This window comes from Lactuca sativa, chromosome 3 (genome assembly GCF_002870075.4).
Source record: "Lactuca sativa cultivar Salinas chromosome 3, Lsat_Salinas_v11, whole genome shotgun sequence".
Classification (NCBI taxonomy): Eukaryota; Viridiplantae; Streptophyta; class Magnoliopsida; order Asterales; family Asteraceae; genus Lactuca; species Lactuca sativa.
Window position 1 is genome coordinate 261499232 of NC_056625.2, and position 12974 is coordinate 261512205.

Sequence of the window (12974 nt, forward strand, 5' to 3'; positions counted from 1 at the left end):
AAAGTGAAAATGTCCAAAAGTTGAGCATTAACCAATTGTAGAACCTCCCATAGAGGGTGGATGAATTCTTGAAGGGTTCTAGGGTTTCAGTGGCCATTAAAGGAGCCTTGGATGCCTTAGGGAGGAAGTTAAGGGTTTAGCGCTTATCTTAGGAAACTGTCTTATCCATAGAATCCCTTAGTCACATATATAAACCCTATTGGGGTTACGATTTTGTAACGCTCTGTTCCGAATTGACTCCTAGTCTGAGGCTGTGGCTCGAAGGTCGGTCATTATAAGGATTATGGCTCTTGGTAAGGTAAGATTGTTGGGTTTTGAGCATTCTAACACTCCTAAGTATACATGCAACCCTAAATACCTTGGATCTATGTTTTCTCTATTATACATGCAAATATGAACTTTCCAAGGTATTCATCTGTAACGACTGATAAATACAACCGATTTTTAACCTTTTCAAAAACATCTCGATTCCATTAAATCTTTACAAAAAGGTTTTCAATACAAAACATTTAATGTGTTCCCAGAATCACAATACTACAAAATCACGAGGAGCGATACGATCACGCCTTCGCCTTGCCATAGTCTCCTGAAGAACCTGAAAAACATGAAACCATAACTGTAAGCCCGAAAGCTTAGTGGGATATCCCCAAAATACCAACCATAAATACCATACACGCATAACATGCCATAACATATTTGATCACAGAACAGCCATGCACTTCGGGTCTACTGTGTGACTGGTCCGCCGCACCGGCCTACAGTCCACCTGGTCCACCCTCTGAGTCTATCCACATACATCGAGTCTACAGTGTGATTGGTCCGCCCGCTCCCGGGCCTTCAATCCACCTGGTCCACTCTCTCTGAGTCTATAGTATGACTGGTCCGCCCGCACCGGGCCTTCAGTCTATCTGGTCCACTCTCCGAGCCTTCAGCACGTCTGGACCGCCCTTTTGGGGCCTACAGCCTATCCGGACCGCTCGCGGGGCCTTCAGGACAACCGGTCCGCCCTGGGTATCTTGGCCTACAACACGCAGCAGGACCCGCCTCAACCCAACTCCAGTCCAAACAACCATGTGCACATATACATACAATCATATAGAAATTCACAGTCAATAAGCAGATCAAATAGATCACTTAGCATATCATCATCCTAACCAGGATACCGACCTAACAGGTCACTAGCATAGCATCTCCCTATCTCACAGGGTACCGGTCTCAACAAGTCTCTATATGCCATCCTAGCTCTCGGGATGCAAACATAACATAGCAACAACATAACAATAACTACCCAGATCTCAATCCGATAAGGGCCGACCTTGGTGCCTTAGACCCTATTGATATAGTGAGGATAACTCACCTCGAAACTGCCGGCTGAATAGATAACCCAAGCTGCTCCGATCACTGATATGATCTCCACTGCTGGACAACCACCAATGCACTGAACTCAAAAAAATAATCAACAATTACCAAAATGCCCCTGGAAACCACTGGTCAACCCTTGGTCAAAGACAAGGTCAAAGTCAACCCCTGACTGACCCTACTCACCGAGTCAACCCGATGACTCGCCGAGTCCCCTTACTCAGAACTTCCCTCAATCCGCGACCTAACTCGCCGAGTCACCCCGAGACTCGTCGAGTTCAACAACTCTGAGTCCACTCGCACACAACTCACCGAGTCATCCCTTGACTCACCGATTCTCGACTCGACCAGAAAATATATTGGGACTCTTCGACAAGACTCGCCGAGCCCAAGAACAGACTCGCCGAGTACATCTTCAACCTACTCGCCGAGTTGTTCATACAACTCGCCGAGTTCCAGGCCATCTTCATTCAACTCGCCGAGTTGTTCTTCCAACTCGTTGAGTTCCAGCTCGTCTTCAAGCCACTCGTCGAGTACACCCATGTGACTCGCCGAGTACCACCTGTATGAAACCATTCAGAAGCATTCCAGGCCATGCAATTGCTCCAAAACATAGATCTAGCCTTCTACAACTCATCCATCACGTAAAGTGGCAAACTTTACGTGAATCCAAAGAGATCTATGCATTTTGCACATTAGGGCTAAGGTTTGGGACATGATAGCTTCATCCAACACTCAACACAGGGACTTTCATGCATTCCAACTCTTCTCCATTCCAGATCTGAGGTAGCAACCTCAGATCTAACCTCTAAACTCCAACACATCCAAATATATAATCTCTAATACCCCCAAAATGATGCATCAAGGAAATAGCAGCTCAAAGACGGGATATTACCTCAAAAGAACGCCCTAACTGCAATGAAACTTGAATCCAAGCAAAGCTCCTTGCTCAAAGCCTCTCCTTCTCTAAGATCTCTTCAATACCCACCTCTCCAAGCTCTAATTTGCTCAACAATGGTGCTTCTCCACGATTTTAGGGTTTCTGGGACTCAAGGGGTGATAAAGAGGCTGGGAGGAAAACATAATGTTCTTTATATGTGGCTCAACCCCGAGAATTAGGGTTTTCTCCACTCAGCGCCTACTCGTCGAGTCCATCTTACTGACTCGCCGAGTCGGCTACTTAACACGCGGCCCAGTCGCGACTCTACTCGCCGAGTCCACCCATGGACTCGCCGAGTCACTCTTTCCCAATTTACTCTTTTAGCCCGTCTACTCTACTCTTGATATTTCGGGATGTTGCAATTCTCCCCCATTTAAATTAGGCTTCGTCCTCGAAGCCTACTGCAATTCAATCCCAACAATGCTCCCACAACGCGCCACCTGGCCTTAACCGGGCCAAGTCCCTCAAGGCATACCCATCGAAACTCAAACACACCTTCTCTTACCTTGCGGTGTCCTGACCACCGTTTCGAACCGGGCACCGGCTGTACCCTCTGATAATCACCCTCAACAACCGCGAATTACCCATGACGCATCACTGCCCCAAATCTCAACAATCACTCGACCCATAAAGGCTTAGAAAGCCATGAACCATCGAATCCCTGATCCAAATCCCACTCTATCCATTCCGCGACGACAGAAAGACCCATACTCAATCTCAGAGCAACTCCCACGAGTTCTCCTCTTGCAATCGCATACACATGTTGAACTTCTCCAGCACCTCAGGTTGGGAAAACCTGATACACTGATGATATCCTCCAACATCCCCCAGGGTGAACCTCTAATACATATCCAATACCCTGATCAGAATCACACTGAGAGCCCAAGGCTCTCTCTCTGCATCCCTTCCGAGTCTCTTGGCTCTACATCTGCGGAAATTCCTCCGCAACCTCAGCAGACATCCCAAACCAGATGAGCTTCTATTCCATTGCCGCAAACGCGCTGCTCAAAAACCATACTCGAATTACTCTAATCATAATTCTGCTCTGCCGCATTCACTTCGTGAACTTGCACTCCTTCTCGGAGTTACACACCTCTCTCACTTCCTTTTCCAAGGAATCCACTTGGCCTTATTGCCACTCTAACAAGTGCCACGGTGCTCGCCCAACGCTACACCACCCTTTTTAGCGTATCCTCTATCCATCCAACACACATACACAGGTCCTCATCGCAGGGACTCTCAAGCCCCTGCACTATCTCCACTAATCAAGATCACTACCCGGGGCCAGGCCTTCTAACGCAATCACACTGCAACATACACAAACCATATCCTCCAATTGATCCAACAATACCTGCAGAGTCTTCAGCATGACTGGACTGCCTCACCAGGCCTTCAGCCCATCTGGACCACTCTCTCAGAACCTTCAGCCAATCTGGACCGCTCTTAGTGCCCTCAGTTTGGCTGGATCGTTCTCCGAGCCTTCGGCCTGACTGGTACGCCTACCGGCCTACAGTCTATCCGGACCGCTCAACTAGCATTCAACATTCCGGGCTATCCTCCCCCGGAAGTCCTCCCATGCATACCGTTCTAGCCCTCAAGGGGTTCCGAACTCTAACTCCATCATACATACTTGATCCCGACCTGCTCCCAGGCCACCCACAATCAAATGCCCTAGGTCTGAATCCCGCCCCGCATGTCTGACACTTACTCCTATCAGCCTATACTCTGGGCTGATAGAACACTCGCTGAATCCCAGCAGCTAAGCACTTTCAATTGCTCATCGATCTCTCGGAGAATTCTCCCATTCTCCCCCACTTGGGCACTAACTATCAATCACCGGTTGCCATTATCGACCTCCCAGAACAACTCTTGCACAAAGAAAACACTTACACGCGGACTGCTTCCCACAAGCATAAACAACCTCAACGAGGTCTCACATCCACACCGATCAACCTGCTCGAAGGAAACTCAATCTGCATCTAACCACTCCATAGAAAGCAGATGCTACCCGGCCTGAAACCCAATGTCGGGTTGCCACTAATAACCCTCATGAATGATAACCAACGGAATTCCCAAACAATGACCCATAACCAAAACCACAACCCGCAAAATGACGAATACCACATCGAAAACCAAAAAAAATACCAGCTCATAAACATTACACCACAATAATCACAAGATAACAAGACATCAAGAAAGAAACATACCCGCAGCTGCATCTGGCACTGCCCTGACCTCCTCTGCTACCAGCTGAAAAGCACGACCCTGAGCCCTTGGGGGCTCTGCTCCACTCTGACCTCCACCTGTGATCCTCAAAGTGGCCGGTGCTGGAGCCTGCACCGGTCTTGCAACAAGCCGTGGACAGTTGACCCTCAAATGCCCAACCTGATGACAATGATAGCAAATCCTCAAATCCCGAACTGGCGCTGACTGCCGACAATCCCTCGCATAGTGCCCCTCCTTTCCGCACTTACGGCATGCACCACCAGACCTACAAACCCCGGTGTGACCCCTCCCACACTTCCCACAAGTGTGACTGCTCGGATCCCCCACTCTATCATCAACGGGCTTGGACCGTTTCGGCGTCGGCTGCGACTGCACCGGAGCCTGCCTCAGCTCACGCAACTGCAACTCTATCTCTAACTCACGCCGCCTAGCGGCCTCCTGCAACTCCAACAATGTCCCGCACCTCTGCGCATACACAAACTGCCTGATGTCCCTCTTGAGCATGCTCAGATATCGAGACATCTGAGCCTGCTCCGAAGCAAACTCTGGGCAAAACATCGCCCTCTCAGTGAACATCCTGGTGATCTCAGTCACCGACTCCGAATCCTGCTTCAGCTCAAGGAACTCCTGAGCCAATCTCTCCCTCTTAACCTGCGGAACATAACGAGTGACGAACATCTCTCGGAACTGATCCCATGATACTGCAGCCCTCTGCGCATCTGAATATGACCCCGTGGTCAATCTCCATCAATCCTTCACCCCGAGCCTCAACAGGTTCAGAGCACACCTCACCCTCTGATCAGCAGGGCATGAACACGTGAAGAAACACCCCTCGACGTCTGATAACCACCTCATAGCAACAATCGGGTCCTGAACTCCATCGAATGTGGGAGGCTTCGTATTATCGAAGTCCCGATACTGAAAACCCCGACTAGCTCTTCCCCCTGCCGCTGCTACAGCCGTTGTAGCCGCCGCAGCAGCCGTCTCTGTGAGAGCCGCATAGCGCTCATCAAAATACTCAACCATGGTGGTCTTAATCGATCCAAACAGCTCTGGCAACTCAGCCCGGAACAACTCAGCAATCTCATCACGCAGGATCTCACGAATCCTCGCATCCAACTCGCTCGTGCTCATCTGACCGATAACCTCGGGCGGCACCGATCCGCCCGGAACTCTCTCTCCAGCTCCTGATCCTGACCCGGATCCACTCTCATCATGCCTCAGAATCTCCATACTGAAAAACACCACACAAAATCTCAGACCCTTCCCACCATCCTCGGATCCAACTCTCTCAACCCAACCCTAGAGATCATGGTTTCCCTGATACGCGTATGGGTCCTGTGCTTTCAGTAGTACGGGCCCATACTACCTTCCACACCTACCCATATTTGTATGAAGTACTACCACAACGCACTAGAGAAACATGCATAGCAACGCTCAACCCTCACCACTAGAGGAACACTGAAAATATCCCATAAGGAACCCTAGGCTACAGGCATCACAAATCAGGCAACATATCATGAAATCCTGAAGATCCCTAGCCTATCACTAGCATGTTGTTCTATCAAAGCTCAAAAACAAATAACATGCATGGTATTTTGGGGTTACTTACTGGCTCCGGCTGATCGTACCTCCGCGTCCTCCCTTACTCATTTTGAAAACCATTTTAAATACTCTTTTGAAAACTTTCCTCGATTTGAGACTAGAGTCGCACGAATGTTCCTCCAATTCACTCAAACCAAGGCTCTGATACCAACTTGTAACGACCGATAAATACAACCGATTTTTAACTTTTTCAAAAACATCTCAATTCCGTTAAATCTTTACAAAAAGGTTTTCAATACAAAACATTTAACGTGTTCCCAGAATCACAATACTACAAAATCACGAGGAGCGATACGATCACGCCTTCGCCTTGCCACAGTCTCCTGAAGAACCTGAAAAAACATGAAACCACAACTGTAAGCCCGAAAGCTTAGTGAGATATCTCCAAAATACCAACCATAAATACCATACACACATAACATGCCATACATATCCGATCACAGAACAGCCATGCACTTCGGGTCTACTGTGTGACTGGTCCGCCGCACCGGCCTACAGTCCACCTGGTCCACCCTCTGAGTCTATCCACATACATCGAGTCTACAGTGTGATTGGTCCGCCTGCTCCCGGGCCTTCAATCCACTTGGTCCACTCTCTCTGAGTCTACAGTATGACTGGTCCGCCCGCACCGGGCCTTCAGTCTATCTGGTCCACTCTCCGAGCCTTCAGCACGTCTGGACCGCCCTTTTGGGGCCTACAGCCTATCCGGACCGCTCGCGGGGCCTTCGGGACAACCGGTCCGCCCTGGGTATCTTGGCCTACAGCACGCAGCAGGACCCGCCTCAACCCAACTCCAGTCCAAACAACCATGTGCACATATACATACAATCATATAGAAATTCACAGTCAACAAGCAGATCAAACAGATCACATAGCATATCATCATCCTAACCAGGATACCGACCTAACAGGTCACTAGCATAGCATCTCCCTATCTCTCAGGGTACCGGTCTCAACAAGTCTCTATATGCCATCCTAGCTCTCGGGATGCAAACATAACATAGCAACAACATAACAATAAATACCCGGATCTCAATCCGATAAGGGCTGGCCTTGGTGCCTTAGACCCTGTTGATATAGTGAGGATAACTCACCTCAAAACTGCCGACTGAACAGATAACCCAAGCTGCTCCGATCACTGATATGATCTCCACTGCTGGACAACCACCAATGCACTGAACTCAAAACAATAATCAACAATTACCAAAATGCCCCTGGAAACCACTAGTCAACCCTTGGTCAAAGACAAGGTCAAAGTCAACCCCTGACTGACCCTACTCGCCGAGTCAACCCGATGACTCGCCGAGTCCCCTTACTCAGAACTTCCCTCAATCCGCGACCTAACTCGCCGAGTCACCCCGAGACTCGTTGAGTTCAACAACTCTGAGTCCACTCGCACACAACTCACCGAGTCATCCCTGGACTCACCGATTCTCGACTCGACCAGAAAATATATTGGGACTCTTCGACAAGACTCGCCGAGCCCAAGAACAGACTCGCCGAGTCTAAGGCTATCTTCAACCTACTCGCCGAGTTGTTCATACAAATCGCCGAGTTCCAGGCCATCTTCATTCAACTCGCCGAGTTGTTCTTCCAACTCGTCGAGTTCCAGCTCGTCTTCAAGCCACTCGTCGAGTACGCCCATGTGACTCGCCGAGTACCACCGGTATGAAACCATTCAGAAGCATTCCAGGCCATGCAATTGCTCCAAAACATAGATCTAGCCTTCTACAACTCATCCATCACGTAAAGTGGCAAACTTTACGTGAATCCAAAGAGATCTATGCATTTTGCACATTAGGGCTAAGGTTTGGGACATGATAGCTTCATCCAACACTCAACACAAGGACTTTCATGCATTCCAACTCTTCTCCATTCCAGATCTGAGGTAGCAACCTCAGATCTAACCTCTAAACTCCAACACATCCAAATATATAATCTCTAATACCCCCAAAATGATGCATCAAGGAAATAACAACTCAAAGACGAGATATTACCTCAAAAGAACGCCCTAACTGCAATGAAACTTGAATCCAAGCAAAGCCCCTTGCTCCAAGCCTCTCCTTCTCTAAGGTCTCTTCAATACCCACCTCTCCAAGCTCTAATTTGCTCAACAATGGTGCTTCTCCACGATTTTAGGGTTTCTGGGACTCAAGGGGTGATAAAGAGGCTGGGAGGAAAACATAATGTTCTTTATATGTGGCTCAACCCCGAGAATTAGGGTTTTCTCCACTCAGCGCCTACTCGTCGAGTCCATCTTACTGACTCGTCGAGTCGGCTACTTAACACGCGGCCCAGTCGCGACTCTACTCGCCGAGTCCACCCATGGACTCGCCGAGTCACTCTTTCCCAATTTACTCTTTTAGCCCTTCTACTTTACTCTTGATATTTCGGGATGTTACATCATCCTAACTAGCATAATAACAATGATTCAAATGAATATATCAAGTTAGAATTACATACCTCTTTGATGTAGATTGTCTTCATGAAGCTTGAATGCCTAGTGCCCCAAGTGTGACACCTCAAATGATTCACACAACACCAAATACACATGGAATGACTTGAGACAACTTCACACTTCATGAAAATCGGCTAGCCCTTTCTATTATCCATAGTGGCCAATTTTCTCCAAGAATAAGATCATTATATAGTTAGGGTTACACCATGTAAACCCTAATTGTCATGGCCTTTCAATTCCATGATCCATGGGTACAAATACACCATCGAGCATCCATGGAGCATCTTATGGGTTTTAGCCCAACTTGACAATCCATGGAGCATTAGCCCACTATATAAGTATGGATGATTTATACAATCAACCCATATATTTAATTAGTCTGCTTTTGATCACTTAATTAATCCTAGATTAAATCTTGATCAATACTAATTAAATAATCTTATTAATATATATTAGAACTTATAATATATTAACAAACCTTAAGTGTTATTTTTCTCATTATAGTCTATTCAAATGCATGATGCCATGCAACCCAAATGGACCATGCCGGGTCGGATCAAGGCTTACCAATTATAGTTATGGACTTAGACATTAATCCAACAGTCTCCCACTTGGATAAGTCTAAAACTATTATTGCAAGTATGAATTCAAGAACCGACTGGCACATTAATCCAACAGTCTCCCAAATGGACCATGCCGGGTCGGATCAAGTCTGACCTTTGTCAATAACTTGTCCATTAGATAAGGGATCATATATTCCTCCATTCTAGATATCATATGGACTGAGACATGGATTATAATCATTCTCTCTGTCCATTTGTTGTTTCCCGATTTCCGATTTATGACGACAGATTAATTGAACAAATCAAACCAGTCCAGGCCCGGCCGAGCACTTACGTTTGTCATCACCAAATCATCGAGGGGCCCACAGATATCGCATTTATCCCGAAGGTAAAAGGAATGGATAAACTTTGAATCATATGGCTTGTTCTGCTACGTGTTGAATCATACACAAAGGCACGTTTTATACATCGAGTTACCAATGCGTTTTCATGCAATCAATGTACAACCAACTCATAGTAACAACTCATATCTCTAGGTTTGAAGAATATAAGATATTATCGTCTCATGATCAGTCGTGATAAAATCCATGAAGTGATTCCAATGAGCGCGGGTTGAATCCAATAGTCAGAACTTATGAGCACTCATGAGTGTTGTAGCCCTTTGTCCAACATCTTAGACCTCTACAAGCCAACCCATGACAGTCTTGATTCATATCTACTTCCAACATATGACCGACTGTGGATGGTTTGAACAACTTAGTCATCCCAGAAGAATAACCTAGTTTATTCTGGAAGTCAAAACATGCAAAATGAAACACAAGAATAATTGAATCTAATATGGTATCAAAACCTATGAACATAAATAAAACACCTTTTATTTATATGATTACACATTATTCATTGTATACTGTTTCAGCTATCATCTTTATTCTTGAATTTAAAACAATAGTTGTCCCATGCTCCAAGCATGTACACTATGTTTTCTAGACACTAGTCATGCCATACACCAAGTATGCATACTATGTTTGTTTATGATCTTTACTTTGTGAAAGAGATCGATTGAACATAATTCCAATGATTCTCATTTCACAGTCCCAATTCCTTACTACATATGCACAAAGTCAGAAAGACTTGACAACAACCATTACAAAGCATTCCAAAGGAGATCAGCTCCTTGGAAACATCCTTCTTGCATTAAGTTTCCTAATCTTACACATATTGAATAATTTCTAACTTTGAAACCTTTCCATATTCCATTTTGACTATCACTTCTGAACAAGAGTTTCCTCCTTACAGATTATGTCAACATGGTCCTTCCAGAATTAACACTATACTTCCAACTGTCCTTGAGCAACCAATCTTTGGTAAACCTTAGATTGTCCTCGACAATTGCTTAATAATTTTAGTCATATCCAGTTCTAGACCTTTTCCTTTCTTAATGCCCTAGGCATTTGGAAAATTTTAGAAAGGATGAATATAACACATGTAATCGATCCTATATCTGAAGCATATGGGACACGATTCATGATGTCTCACATAAAGACTAAACCAATATTTTTCTATAACATTTCCATTTCTGTTTGCCAAGTTCTCATAATTCAGATTATGAAAAGGGATGCCGTAATCATAATCGAATTTTAGAACGCAAATAATGGACCCATATACAGAATTTCCTTATGTTGAGCCATTCCAACATGAAATTCATATATATATATATATATATATATATATATATATATATATATATATATATCCTTGACTAAATACGATTAAAATCTCACGATCTAAGCTTATAGATTTGAGATGAAGTATAATTTTCTCTCCCTTAATTATAGCAAAACAACTTTTTCCCAATTGAAACCTTTTGTTTTCTATAATTAACATTGCTAACTTGCAACCTTTATCGTAATTATCATGTTCCCACTAACATGATGATTATTAGAATAACACTTATGCTCCCACTAGCTTTGACATGTACTCAGAAATTAGTTGGACTTCTAGAAATCAATACTTTATTGACTTTCTTCCCAAAGTTCAGATTTCTGATACTAGATTGCTTTGATAAAAATTTATCAATATCATACACCTTATCTTAGATAGCTCACAGGCGTGTCTAAACAATTTTAGAACTATGAAAAGGGATGCCGTAATCATAGTCTTAATTGTTTAGACCTTTGCCACTTCTCACAAGTCTATGTTAGTGTGCCGGTAAACCACACACGCTCCATTAACGACTTTGAGAATGCAAATATCACAATTTCTATCTAGCTAAAATCTACTTAGTGAAAGTGTTTCCTCACCATCATTTTCATGAATCGGAGAGAAACCTTATGACACTTGGATTTAATGTTGTATGTGTTCTTATCCACGTGAATTGTCAAAACCATAGTCACAATACAAGGATAATGAGAAATCCAAAATCATATGGACTGAACTCAATCTTAATTTCTTGCCACCTGGCAGCTCAAGGTCTGCTATTGCTTCCAAGTTGTTGTGCAACTAATTGAGAACTCCAAGAACTCATTTGCAAAGCCAACTTTAACTGGAATAGGCACATAAATAGAAATATGTCAACACGATAGGTTATAAACCTCACGTTGTGTGCTAGTGTTAAACTATAGGTTTTTATTCTTGATTAGATCTTGAAATTCTTTTCAGGATCTTTAAGACTCCCACTGTCCTCTTGACATATAAGACTATCTTGCCAAATATTCAAGAGATTGTTTGGATTCTTTATCAATACAAACACTTCACACAATTGGTCTTAGTTGGTCTTTGTTTTATCCAAAACATCACAACTCACCGATTTCAAATGTACATAAGTAGAAGACTTTTACTCTTACATTTGACTAGTGTTTTAAACCTTTCTTTAAGATATTTCACTCAACTTACAGTGTTGGAGTATGACTCTAAGACTTGTTTTGGAACGAAGTATGACTCATCTTCTTGATTTGACCACTTCAACAATTCATAGCTCCTCTTCTTAGCTATCAGAATGCACTTAGAGGATGAATTGTGATAAGGCCTCTAAATCATTAAGATGATCATATAACATGATACTAAAGTACTCTCCCATCTTTTCAGATTTGAGAAACTAGTATCCTTCTACCTAATTTGATTCTTCTTATTCGCTCTGCCATACATTGGAACGTTTTCCAATGTCTCAGAATTACACTTAAGCTTTTAAGTATAACCATATTTACTGAGCTTTAGTAAATTATGAAGAATAATCTTATCGATCTTTTGTGGTGGACTTGACCAGTGCACAAGAATGTGTACTCAATCCCTTAGTCCTTCACTTGACTCACATGTACATGTGAACAAGGAACTAGTCTTAATTTTCCAAAGATGAAAAATTCTCATTCATCATGTTATACAACTTGCATGATTCCAAGTTTCGGTCCAATTGAAACTTGGGTGATGAGGATCTTTCCTTATTTGGTAAATTTAGACATTACCACAAATGAAAGAATCAATTTCATATTTCCACTCTTGCTATTAATGGAATCTTATAAGCAACAATTTTTTCAAAAATTCCATTGTAAGGATACTTAAAATAAATAAAATCAAAAATTTTCCTTTTTATTTTAAAACTTTGCGGAAAAACTATCCTTACAATGAAAAAGCGCATGACAACTTTGTTGTTATCTATACCTAAGCAATATATCATAACTCCTAAGAAGTAGCTCAAGAATCCGATCTTCAAGCTATGCGATAGAAATCCATGTACGCGATCAGATTCAACATATTCTTTCTTTAAGTTTCTTCACTTTTCTTTGATTCTTACAACATCAACTAGTGACCCAGTCACATCATGTATCAA